The sequence below is a fragment of the Mobula birostris genome, chromosome 4 (genome assembly GCF_030028105.1).
Source record: "Mobula birostris isolate sMobBir1 chromosome 4, sMobBir1.hap1, whole genome shotgun sequence".
Classification (NCBI taxonomy): Eukaryota; Metazoa; Chordata; class Chondrichthyes; order Myliobatiformes; family Myliobatidae; genus Mobula; species Mobula birostris.
The window spans coordinates 17,892,962-17,906,721 of record NC_092373.1 but is presented as its reverse complement, the minus strand read 5'-3'; the positions used below and the strand labels follow the sequence as shown (position 1 = coordinate 17,906,721).

At 42.3% G+C, this 13,760-nt stretch overlaps 1 protein-coding gene across 4 annotated transcripts in view; it reads left to right on the top strand.

Moving 5' to 3' along the window:
• The window catches only part of LOC140196181 (mediator of RNA polymerase II transcription subunit 12-like protein), a 720,072-nt gene that overhangs the window by 455,709 nt on the left and 250,603 nt on the right, over positions 1–13,760 (top strand). The gene's annotated exons all lie outside the window — the stretch shown is intronic.

The window sequence follows — 13,760 nt, the reverse complement described above, 5'->3', positions numbered from 1 at the left end:
TCGAAGAAAGAAGGTGGTGGTTGAAGGTGTTTATTCTAACTGGAGGTCTGTGATTAGTGTTGTTCTATGGGGATCTGTGCTGACACTTCTGCTGTTCATGGTGTATATAAATCACCCGGATGAAATTGTAGGTGGGTAGGTTAGTAAGTTTGCTGATGATATGAATATTGTTGGCGTGTGGATAGTATAGGTGACTTGGAGATATGGGCTGAGAAATGGCAGATGGAAATTAATTCAGACAAATGTCAAGTGCTGCAGCTTGGTAGGTGAAACATAAAGAGAAAATACACCTTTAAGGGCAAGACTTCTAAGAGTGCTGATGAGCAGAAGGATCTTGGAGTCCATGTTCATGACTCCTTGAAAGTGTCTACACAGATTGATAGGGTGATACTTTGAATCTTTGAAATGGCAAAGACTCTGCAAGTACATTGATGGAAGGTGCTGGTAAGAAAGTTAAGGGAACCTCCTGTGAAACTTTGACAGTGGGCTGCGCTGTGTGGCATTTTAACAGAAAAAGTGGTTTAATGGCATGTTTCTTTTATTGGTCAAGACGTTGATTTCAAAAGTCAGGAAGTTATGTTGCAGCTTTATAAAACTCTAGTTAGGCCACATCTTTTCCAATCACTCCATTTTAGGAAGGCTTTGGAGAGGGTTTCCTCCCTAAAATCTTTAATTTTATGATGTTTGTTTGTATCTCGGTTACCATTAGTGAAGCCTCTTAGTTCCACATTCATTTGATTAATTTCTTTAATTTCCAAGCTGGCCTCTAAATTGCGATTCGATTAACATGAGCTGGAATGTTTCCTCACCAGCTTTAAGTGTCAGCTCCTTTCTTTTCCATTGATGCTACCTGACCTGGTGAGTTGTTGCAGCATTCTGTGTGTGTTGCTCAAGACTTCCAGCATCTTGTGGGTGTTACTCAAGACTTCGTGTGTCTTGTGTGTGTACTGCTCAAGACTTCCAGCATCTTGTGGGCGTTACTCAAGACTTAGTGTGTCTTGTGTGTGTACTGCTCAAGACTTCCAGCATCTTGTGGGCGTTACTCAAGGTTTCCAGCATCTGCAGAAATCACAATTTTGGAAAGTGAGCAGGAATGCTGGTTGTAGAGCCAGGGGAGATCATGCAGACACAGAGAGGTCAAACTGCAGAGGGAAAATAAGAATAAGGATGTAATGGGACATGGCTTAATTAGAGAGCCAGTAACTGCTAAAGGAGGCCAGAGATCTCTGATGCGAAATTTCGTGCCAGGATCCTTAAGCATCCTTCATGCTTTCCCTCATTCCTGATACACATTACTTGTGACACTGCCCATAGAGGTATACTGTTGTATATCTATATCATATATTACTTGTATATCTACATAATACTTCTTTATCTGTTAATATTATTGTGTTAATGTTATTTTATGTGTTGTTTATATTATAAGTGCTATGTTTTGCTCCTTTTTCCCAGAGGAAAGTTGTTTCGCATAGCTCTATACATGTGTATGGATGAAAGACAATAAACTTGAACTTGAACTCAGAGGTAGTTAATAGTTAATCTCCTAGCTAATATGATGAACTGAATACTGAGGCTTTGGGCTACTCTGGGCTCCCCCAGGGATTTAGATCTAAGGACTCCAACTGGTTCAAAATGCTGTTGTTGCTTGCTTCTATTGTTTGCATGATTTGTTGTCTTTTTCTTTCTCTGTGCATTGGGTGGTTGGTCTTTTTTAAAATTGGATTCTTTCAAATTTCTTGCTTTGTGGTTGCCTGAAAGCAGACAAAGCTCAAGGTTGTATAATTTATACATTCCTTGATATTAAATGTACTTTGAATCTTTGAAATGGCAAAGACTCTGCTAGTATGTTGAAGGTGCTGGTAGGAAAGTAAGAGGAACCTGCTGTGAAACGTTGACAGTGGGCTGCACCATGTGGCATTTTAACAGAAGAAGTGGTCTAAATGTAAGATCCATCCTTTTGACATAATTTGTTGCTTGGTCTACGAGTGCACACAGACACAGTCATAATTTTTGTACTGCAACTCAAAATCATAAGGCTTGGGTGATCCTGCTTTTGGAATGGAGGAGGCAAAGGTTGAACAGTTTCCCATTATTTCTATACATTATCTTCACTCGAACAGAAACAGTTAAGAGCGTACGTCCTAAGAACTGCTTCATTAGGTGCCTCCTGCCCCATCTGGGAGGCTGGCATAGAAGTCAATGTAATGGGTTACAGCGGTAGCGGCCTAGGTCCAATTCCCTTGATGTCTGCAAGGGGTCTAAACATTAGAACAGTACAGCACAAGAACAGGCCCTTTGGCCCACAATGTTGTGCTGCACCAAATAAATTCGTAATCAAATAGCCAACTGAACTAATCCCTTCTACCTACACAATGTCCATATCCTTCCATTTCCCTGACATTAATCATCCCTAAACGTCTCTTCAAAGTCCCTAATGTATCTGCTTTTACCATGACTCCGGGGAGAGAATGTAACCACTCTTTGTGTAAAAAAAAAACTTGCCTCTCACATCTCCTTTAAAATTACCTCCTAAAATGCATGCCCTCTGGTATTAGACATTCCAAATCTGGTAAAAAGATGCTGTCCACCTACTCTGTTGGTGCCTTTCAAAATCTTATAAATCTCTATCAGGTCTCTCCTCAACCTCCACTGCTCCAGAGAAGACAACTCAAATTTGTCCAACCTCTCATTCTAGCACATGCCCTCTAATCCATGTAAAAATATCCTAGTAAACCTCTTTTATACCTTCTCTAAAGCCTTGACATTCTTCCTACAATGGGGGTCCAGACCTGTGTGCAGCACTCCAGGTGCAGCCTAACAAGAATTCTGTAAACAAGAAGGGCCCACAATACTCCAGATTTGGCCTCACCAACGTCTTATATGACCTAACATAACATCCCAACTCCTACACTGTACTAGAATCACAAACACAATCCAGAGCAACCCACTCAAAATGCAGGAGGAACTCAGCAGGTCAGGTATGGCAAAGAGTAAACAGTCGATGTTTTGGCCTGAAACGTTGATTGTCCACTCTTTTCTGTAGATGCTGCCTGACCTGTTGAGCTACTCCAGCGTTTCGTATGTGCCTTATACTGTACTTATCTCCGCTGCCTTCTGAAATGATCCCGTAAGTGACATTTATTTATTGCAAGATACAGGCTCATCCAGCTCAAAGAGACTACACTGCCTAATTATACCCAAGTGATCGTTCAACCTACTAACCCCTATGTCTACCTTTGGAATGTAGGGGGAAATCAGAGCACCCAGATGAAGGCTGCACAGTCACAGAGAGAATATATAAATTCCTGAAGGGCAGCCACGGACTGGAACCCAGGTCACTGGCACTGTTATGGTACTATGCTTCCATGCAGCACCTAAAGAAATATGCCCTATCTAGAAGATGTAATTGATTCATGGATTCAGGCCCTTTCAGGTCACTAAATCCTTGCTGGTTACTAAGCAACCATTTACACTAATCCTGTGCTGATCCCATACCATTCTCCCCGCACCTCTCTCAACTCCCCACGGAGGAGTGCGGGGAGAATGCTACACCCGAGGATAATTTGCTGTGGCCACTTAACTGACGAAGCCACATGTTGGGGAAAGCCCGAGAGATCTTACTGCGAATTTGCAAACTCCACACTGACAGCATGGATGGATGTCGATTGTGTAAATCGATCCAGCTACATCTCCCAAACTGAACACCTCTATCACCAAGAAGGACGTGGGTAGTGTGTGATGAAATACCAGGTCCCACAGCTTGCTATGCAAGAAGGTATTTTTTGGAACCATCTCCTCCCTCTTCATTCTCAGCGGATTGTGATTCTCCTACTCCAATGTGCAGACAGACCTCAGTGAGGATGGTGGGTCAGCATTTCCTTCCATTGACATTTGGGGTGGATATAAATAATGACCTTATCAGTGATATCCACACCATGTCAAAGAAAGAGAAGAGAAGCTGATGGGGAAGTGATCTCTGCATTAGATTCATTGGGGCAATTGTAGTATCCTGTTGCTGTTAGGTACCTCCTGTACCTAATAAAGTGGCCTCCGAGTGTATGTTTATGGTCTTCTGCTGTTGTAGTCCATTCACTTCAAGCTTTGAAGTGTTGTGCAGTCAAGGATGCTCTTCTTTACACCTCTGTTGTAAAGCATGGTTACTGTCTCCCCTCTGTCAGCTTGAACAAGTCAGGCCAGTCTCCTCTGACTTCTCTCCTCAACAAGATACCTTCACCCACAGAATTGCTGCTCACCAGATGATTTTTGTTGCTGCATCGTTCTCTATAAACACTAGAGAATGCTCTGCATGAAAATCCCAGGAATTCTACATACTCAAACCACCCATCTGGCACCAACAACCATTCCACAGTCGGAGTTATTTAGGCGAGAGTAGACATTGGACTACTGGAAAATAATGCTAGAGAGTGGGACAGGAAACAGTGGATGAACTAATTAAGTATTTTGCATCACTGTGGAAGATACTAGCAGAATGCCAGAGGTTCGAGGGTGTTGGGGGCAGAAGTGAGTGTGGTTGCTATTATGAGGAAGAAGGTGTTTGAGGAGCTGAAAGTTCTGAAGGTGGATAAGTCAACTGGACTAGATGGACTACACCCTAGGGTTCTGAAACAGATGCCTGGAGAGATTGTAGAGATTAATGATCTTTCAAGAATCACCAGATTCTGGAATGGGTGTTTGAATCTGTAAATGTCACTCCACTCTTCAAGAAGAGTGGGAGGCAGGAAAAAGGAAATTCTATAGACCAGTTAGCCTGACCTCAGTGGTTGGGAAGATGTTGGAGTCAAATGTTAAGGATGTGGTGTCAGGGTATTTGGAGGCACATGATAAATAGGGCCAAGTCAGCATGGTTTCCTTAAAGGAAAATCTTGCCTGACAAACTTGTAATTCTTTGAGGAACTAACAAGCTGGATAGATGAAGGAGAGTCAGTGGATGTTGTGTACTTGTAATTTCAGAAGGAATATGACAAGGTGCCACATATGAAGCTGCTTATCAAGATAAGAGCTTATGGTATTACAGGAAAGATACTACTATGGATAGAAGATTGACTGGCTGGCAGGAGGAAGAGAGATGGAATAAAGGGAACCTTTTCTCATTGGCTGCTGGTGACTAGTGGTATTCTGCAGGTTTGTGTTCAGACCACTAATTTTCACATTATATGTCAATGATTTGGATGAGGGAATTGATGGCTTTGTGGCCAGGCTTGCAGACAAAATAAAAAGTTAGCTGGAGGGGCAGGTGGTGTGGAGGAAGCAGTGAGACTGCAGAAGAACTAAATGAGTATTTTGCATTAGTCTTCACTGTGGAAGACACTGGTAGTGTTCTAGGTGTTGAAGGGTGCAAGGGAAGAGAAGTGAGTGCAGTTACTATTACTATTACAAGGGTGAAGGTGCTCAAAAAGCTGGAAGATCTTAAGGTACATAAGTCACCTGGACCAGATGAACTGCACCCTAGGGTTCTGAAAGAGGTAGTGGTAGAGATTGTGAAGGCATTAGTAATGATCCTTCAAGAATAATTTGCCTCTGGTATGGTTCCAGAGGACTGGAAAATTGGAAATGTCACTCCGCTCTTTATGAAAGGAGGGAGGCAGCAGAAAAGAAATTATAGACCAGTTAGCCTGATCTCAGTGGTTCCGAAGATGTTGGAGTCAATTATTAAGGATGAGGTTATGGAGTACTTGGTGACACAGGACAAGATAAGACAAAGTCAACAAGGAAAAATATTGCCTGGTGAACCTGCTGGAATTCTTTGAGGAGATTACAAGTAGAATAGATAAAGGGGATGCAGTGGATGTTGTATATTTGGATTTTTAGAAGGCTCTTGACAAGGGCCACACATGAGGCTGCTTACCAAGTTAAGACCCTATGGTATTACAGGAGCGTTACTGGCATGGTTAGAGCATTGGCTGATTGGTAGGAGGCAGTGAGTTCGGGAAAAAAGGATCCTTTTTCTGGTTGACTGCCAGTGGCTAGTGGTGTTCCGCAGGGGTCAGTGTTAGGACCACTTCTTTTTATGCTATATGTTAATGAAGTAAATAATGGAATTGATGGCTTTGTTGCCAAGTTTGCAGATGATATGAAGATTGGTAAAGGGGTAGGTAGTGTTGAGGAAACAGGACTTAGACCGATTAGGAGAATGGGCAAGAGACTGGCAAATGAAATAAAATGTTCGAAAATGCATGGTCGTGCACTTTAGAAGAAGCAATAACTGTGCACACTACTTTCTAAATGGGCAGGAAATCCTAAAATCTGGCATGCAAAGGGACTTGGGAGTACTTGTGCAGAAATCCCTAAAGGTTAACTTGCAGATTGAGTCGGTGGTGAGGAAGGCAAATGCAATGTTAGCATCCATTTCAAGAGGTCTCTAATATAGGAGCAGGGATGTGATGCTGAGGCTTTATAAGGCACTGGTGAAGCCTCACCTTGAGTCTTGTGAACAGTTTTGGGCTCCTTATCTATAAAAAAAAAGAGATGTTCTGGCATTGGAGATGGTTCAGAGGAGGTTCAAAAAAATGATTCTGGAAATGAAAAGGTTATCATACACAGAACATTTGATGGCTCTGGGCTTGTACTCACTGGAATTTAGAAGGATGAGCGGGATCTCATTGAAACCTTTCGAATGTTGAAAGCCTAGACAGAGTAGATGTGAAAAGGATGTTTCCCATGGTGATAGAGTCTAGGACAAGAGGGCACAGCCTCAGAATAGAGGGGAGTCTATTTAAAAGCAAGATGATGAGAATTTTTTTAGCCAGAGGATGGTGAATTTGTGGAATTTGTTACCACAGGCAGTTGTGGTGGCCAGGTCGTTGGGTGTATTTAAGGTGGAGATTGATAGGTTCTTGATTGGCACGGAATCAAAGGATATGGGGAGAATGCCGGGGACTGGTGCTGGGGAGGGGGAGAAAAGGATCAGTAATTGAATGGTGGAGCAGACTTGATGGATCAAATGGCCTATTTCTACTCCTATGTCTTATGATCTTATGGACTTGGAATAGGAGAATGGGCAAAGAAATGGCAGATGGAATACAGTGTCAAGAATCATATGGCCACACATTTTGGTAGAAGGATCGACAACAAAAGCTATTTTCTAAATGGACAGAAAATTAAAAAATCCAAGGTGCTGAGGGTCTTTGGAGTCCTCGTGCAGGACTTGCAGGTTGGGTGGAGGAAGGCAAACGCAATATTAGCATTAATTTCAAAAGGACTAGAATATAAAAGCAAGGAAATTGTGATGAGGCTTTATAGGGCACTGGTGGGGTGTCACTTGGAGAATTGTGAACAGTTTTGGGCCCGTTATCTAAGAAAAGATGTGCTGATATTGGAGAGGGTTCAGAGGAGGAACCTGAAAATGATTCTGGAAATGAAAGGGTTTGGAGAAGGTTCAGAGGAGGTTTACAAGACTGATTCCTGAGATGAAAGGGTTATTTTATGAGGAACGTTGGATGGCTCTGGGCCTGTACTTGCTGGAACTTAGGAGAACGAGACGGGGATCTAATTGAAAACTATTAAATGTTGAAAGGCCTAGATCAAGGATTCCCAACTTGGGGTCCACAGACACTTTGCTTAATGGTATTGTGTATTGCATAAAAAAGGATGGGAACCCTGATCTATGTAGACTGGATATGGAGAAGATGATTCCTATAGTGGGGAGTCTTGGACCGGAAGGAATAGCCTCAGAAGAGAGGGACATCCATTTAGAATGGAAATGAGGAGAAGTTTCTTTGGCAAGAGGGTGGTGAATCTGTGGAATTCGTTGCCACAGGCGGCTGTGGAGGCCAGGTAATTGAGTGTTTTTAAAGCGGAGGTTGATACTCATTTACTTACTGTCCATTATCCTGCTGGTGTTTAGTGCAGTAATGAAGGCCCTCTATCTCTGTGTGTCCTTGGGCATCTTCTGTATTGTGCTGTAGGTGTAGTTCATGGTCCTCATTTCTGCCTCTGTGCTATGGTGTCAAGTTGACTTTGGTCTTCGGGAGTCCAGTAAAGTGCTGCCTTGATGATGGAGTTGGCCTCTCTGCCTCTCAAGTGCCCAGTCCTCTGCAATGATTCCTCATGATGACTGTGGCCACGTCCTCTTGATGACACTGAAGGAGTAGGGCATGGTTGGAGTTCTCTCTTGGTCAGGAAATATGGCGGATCTTCTGGAGACTTACGGTGTGAAACGACGACAACTTGGCAAGGTTGTTCTCTGTTATGCACCAGCATTCTGACCCGTACAAGCGTGCGGACAGATACAGTTCTAGTACAGCTTCACCTTGGTGTGGATGCTGTACTTGGTTGATCCCCATATGTTGGTCATTGATCTAAAGACATTTCTAGTTTTGCTGAGTCTGCGCTAGATGTCGTCCTTGGTCCAGTCATCCTGCCGAATGATGCTGCCCAGGTAAGTGAATCTGCTAGCGCTGCATAAGTTGGCACCATATGCCTTGATGGGAGGAGGAGATTCTACATTGAGGGTCACGGTCTCAGTCTTTTTCTGGCTGACACTAAGTCCAACCTGTCCACCAAGCGTACAGAGGTGCTGAGATTTAATCTTCCATGTGCTGGTGTGCATGTGATAGTAATGCAAGGTTCATAGGTTCTTGGTTACTCTAGGCAGGAAAGGTTACAGAGAGAATGGAGTTGAGAGGGAAAATTAATCAGTCATGATGAAAAGGCAGAGCAGACATGGGCTGAATGGCCTAAATTTCTCCTATATTTTATGTTATTTCTTGCCCATCCTGATATTTGATCTTGAGCAACTGCCGAACCTCTTGATCATTTCTGGAAGCTTTGATGCATTGAATTGCTGCCACATGATTAGCTGATTAGGTATTTACATTATCGAGCAGGTATGCAGGTGTAACTTATAGAGTGCACACTTAGTGCATACAATGTGGCAGTTTCTGGTTTTAATAAATTAGCCACTTTCAATTTCTCTTCTGCGGTGCAACTGAACCAACTGGCTGATGGTATCTTAAATAATATTTCATTATGGAAGTTGCGGTTCATTGCCATGGCGTGACTGGAACTTTTTTTAAGTGCATGTGCCAGAAATCCCCAGGCAAGATCACTGTGAAAACTCATTTACAGCTGTTTTGTTTGATAGATTTATCTGCTGATATTTCATGAATTTGATCAGAATTTCTGGTTTCACGTGTGCCATTGATGCTGGAAAGAAATGTGCATAAGATGCATGTCATTTGGCACCAGGATCACACACCATGCACTCCGTGGCCACTTTAAGACCACCTGGTCTTTAATGTAAAATATCTTAATCAGCCAATCATGTAGCGGCAATTCAATACATCAAAGCATGCAGGTGTGATCAAGACGTTCAGATGTTGAATGGGGAAGAAATGTAATCAAGTGACTTTAACTGTTGAATGATTTTTGGTTCCAGTCAGGGTAGTTTGAGTATCTCAGAAACTGCTGATCTCCTGGGGTTTTCATGTACAACAGTCTCTAGAGTTTACAGAGAATGGTGCAAAAAACAGAAACCATTCCAGAGAGTGGCATGGGTGAAAACGCCTTGTTAATGTGAGAGATCAGAGGAGAATGGCCAGACTGGTTCAAGCTGACAGGAAGGCGGCGGTGTCTCAACTAACCATGTGTTGCAACAGTGGTGTCCAGAAGAACAGGAGGTTAAAGTATATATAGAGGTAAATGCACACACACTCACACTCATACATAGTATTTCTGCATGAAAGATTCCATTCACCATAAGTGCCCCTTCTGTTCCAGTAATGTTTTAAGGTTTTACAGCCTGGTGTTTTCACATTAGAGGATACCTTTTCACAAACAATAGAAGCAGGAATAGACCACACACAACCAAGCTTGATTCACTGTTCAGTAGTTGTCCACTTCGTGTGGGCACGTGGCCAAGTGGTTAAGGCATTGGACTAGCAACCTGAAGGTCGTGAGTTTGAGCCCCAGTCGAGGGAACGTGTTGTGTCCTTGAGCAAGGCACTTAATCATACGTTGCTCTGCGACGACACTGGTGCCAAGCTGTATGGGTCCTAATTCCCTTCTCTTAGACAACATTGGTGTCGTGGAGAGGGGAGACTTGCAGCATGGCAACTGCTGGTCTTCCATACAACCTTGCCCAGGCCTGCGCCCTGGAGAGTGAAGACTTTCCAGGCACAGATCCATGGTCTCGCAAGATTAACGGATGCCTTTAAATTAGTTGTCCACTTTAGGTTTATTTTAAGTTACACTTGCTACAAAACCAGTTAGGGATGAGCAACGAACTTTGGCTTTTCTGGTGATCTCAAAAGCCTGAAAAATGAATTTAAAAAGTTACATTTGCCACCCATACCACATAGCTTCTGATTTCCTTAGTGTTCAGAATTCAATTGATATCAACTTTGAATGTACTTATTGCCCGAGTATCCTCAGCTGCCTGAGGATATTTGGCACCACCTACATAAGACAGTTCATCCTCATCTCTCATAGTTCACTCATGAGGTTCTTATCACCCATCATTCCAGGCCATAACTGGAGGAAAAGTCTCTCTGCATCTACACTGTCAGTCGCTATCAGAGCCTTGTTCATGACTGTGAAATGCCTCTTGCTTGACGAAATTCTCCAAACAAAGCCCAGCCATCATCAGGTTTCATTGATTCATTAACACTGACTTTATATCTCATCTTTTTATTTATCCTTTCTTGGCTGAGCAAGTAGTTTCTTTCTATCTGTCGAAGCCTCATAATTTGGAATATTTTTATTAAACTTCATTTTAACTTTTTTTTTAAACCTTTGACTGGACTACAGGTAGTTTGCAAGGCTGCAACATCAGAATACTGCCTAGGGACATGGGGTTTGTGAATAGATTTCTAACCCAGAAACACAGAGTCTTTAGACTTACAGCAAGTACGATGGTGAGTTAAAATCCCACTTCATCCATTCCTGAAGTGAATTCACTTCATCCACTGCTTCTCTTCCTAATATATCTTTGTGAGATGCTTTCTTTGAATTGTGTTGTGAGTGGAGTCCCATCATCACAGTGTGATGGCTCAGGGAGTTATTTAATTCTGAATGGCTGGGTTATTACAGTGTATTTCATTGCCTCAAGATTCAGGGGAGAAGCTTTAGGACAGAGATGAGGAGAAACTGTTTTTCCCAGAGAGTGGTGAATCTGTGGAATTCTGTGCCCAGGGAAGCTGTTGAGGCTTCCTCACTAAATATATTTAAGAAGCAGTTAGATAGGTTTTTACGTAGTAAGGGAATTAAGGTTTGTGGGGAAAAGGCAGGTAAATGGAACTGAGTTTACGGACAGATCAGTTATGATCTTATTGAATGGCGGGGCAGGCTCGATGGGCCGGATAGCCTACTCCTGCTCCTATTTCTTATTTTCTTATTAGGAACCACAGTCGGGTTAATTTCTACCCAAAGGATTGGAAATTTATTTAGAGATGCAGCTCAGCGAGTCGCATTGGCCAGCAACACACCTATTGAATCCAAGCCTAATCACAAGACAATTTACAATGACTAATAAACCATCTAAGTGATAGAATTTTTGGACTGTGGGAGGAAACAGGAGCACCTGGAAGAAACCCGCATGGTCATGGGGAGAACATACAGACGGTGCCGGCATTGAATTCTGAACTCTGCAATGCTCCAAGCTGTAATAGCATTGTGCTAACCACTACGTTACCATGTGACACCCATAAGATAGTTTCGTTTATTTAAGGGTGGTTGGTCATCATCGAGTTGCCTGACAGTATTTTCCAAAAATGAAAACACTTTACACTTTACAAATGAATACACTCAACAAACTCTTTAAAATTTGATTTAATATTTGTTAATTTTATTTAATAACGTTGGTTAATTAAAAATTACAGTAGGCATCGACATTCACATGCCTCAATGAGTTTATAATCTTTTCTGTCGACTTAAATTTGGCAGATATTAATATAACAGTGGGTCTTTTTCTTCTGTCTTTGGAACTCTGTTATTTTCTGACATCTGCAGTTTAGGAAGTGGGTTTAGATTTCTCTGACGTGGATTTCCTGTCAGGTATTAATGCAAGAAGAACTTTTTTGTGGGGATTAGCCAAAAGATAGGAAGCAGAGCACTGTTTTTCCCGGCAGATGGAGTAATACTTTCCATGGGCCAGTATTAGTACCATAAGACATAGAGGTAAAATTATCATTCGGCCCATCAAGTCTGCTCCACCATTACATCATGGCTGATTTATTATCGCTCTCAACCCTACTCTCCTGCCTTCTCCTCATAAACTTTGACACTCTGACTAGCCAAGAACCTATCAACCTTCACTTTAAAAATAGCCAATGACTTGACCTCTATAGCCGTCTGTGGCAAAGAATTCCAGAGATTTACCTCTGGCTAAAAAAATTCTTCCTCATGTCTGTTCTAAAGGGATGTCCTTCTATTCTGAGGCTGTGAACTCTAATCATCAATTCGCCCACTATAGGAAACATCATCTCCACAATCATTCGATCTCGGCCTTTCAATATTCGATAGGTTTCAGTGAAATATACCCCCAACCCTAATGCATGGTGACATGGGAAGACATCTGACCTATGAAGGATATAGGATGCATTTTTCAAAATATGTACAATAAGCTGAAGTTTTATGGATGGCCAAAATCTTTTTCCCAGAATAGAACAATCGAAGACGAGAAGGCATAGCTTTAAGGTGAGAGGAGGAAAGTTTAAAGGAGATATGCAGGGCAAGTGTAATTACAAAGAGTGGTAGGTGCCAGGGTGATAGATAAGATGGTAGTGTTTAAAAGGCTTTTAGGAAGACAGATAAATATCTAGGGAATAGTTGGATATAGATCATGGATCCTTTGGGCAAAGACCAAATTTGGCCTTATGAGCTTCCATCAAATACTATATCATTCCATGCTTTGTCCCTTTTGTTCGCTCAGAATGAGCTAAAAAATTCTTGCACACTTGGCTTTCCATTGCTCTCCTGTGTTGAGTTTCATAATACCATAAGATATAAAAGCAGAATTAGTCCATTCAGCCCATTGAGTCTGCTCGCAGTGCCACCAAATCTAATTTGTCTCCAATCCCATTGTTCAGTCCTTTCTGTGTAATCCTTAAAATCCTGACCAATTTCAAACCCATATTCTGACTGTTATTGGTGTTGTCCTCATCTTGTAAAGTTACTTCATCATCTGGTAACCCTAACCCCTATATTTAGTTTCTTAAATGGCCTTCCTAACTCAACAACATCACCTTCATGTGTGGAGCATTGGTCTGCCTTGGTTCTCTGATCTTTGTTGTGAAGCCCTTTGCACTTTTCCCTTGCCAGCTTCTGTGGCACTTTTCAGGTCTCCTCTCTGTATTTCCACTCCTAGCCAGCACCCAAGATCCATGTACTGATTCCATTTGAATTGTGCCGGAACATGAATATGTGGACGAGTTAAAAGAGAGTGAAAATACTCCAATCCGGAATGATAAGCAGAACACTGAATGGGCCAACTAGCATCTCTGGAGGCAAAATGTATATGGTGTAGGTTGATATTTCAAGTCAGGACTCTACAGTACTGTGCAAATCTTAGGCACATATATTTATCTAGGCTGCCTTGGACTTTTGCACTGTACTGTATTTGTCTATGTGGAGCAGAGAGCGAGTTTGTAAATCTGGGAGCAAAGTATGTTGGGAATTGCAAAGGTGGAGTGCTGCGGGATGGATGGTAGAAAAGGAATGCCAGGGCAGAGTTTAGTGTGGGTGTAGACACACCCATCTCTGAGGCACCAGGTAAGGTCATTTGATTCCAAACAGTTTGCTTA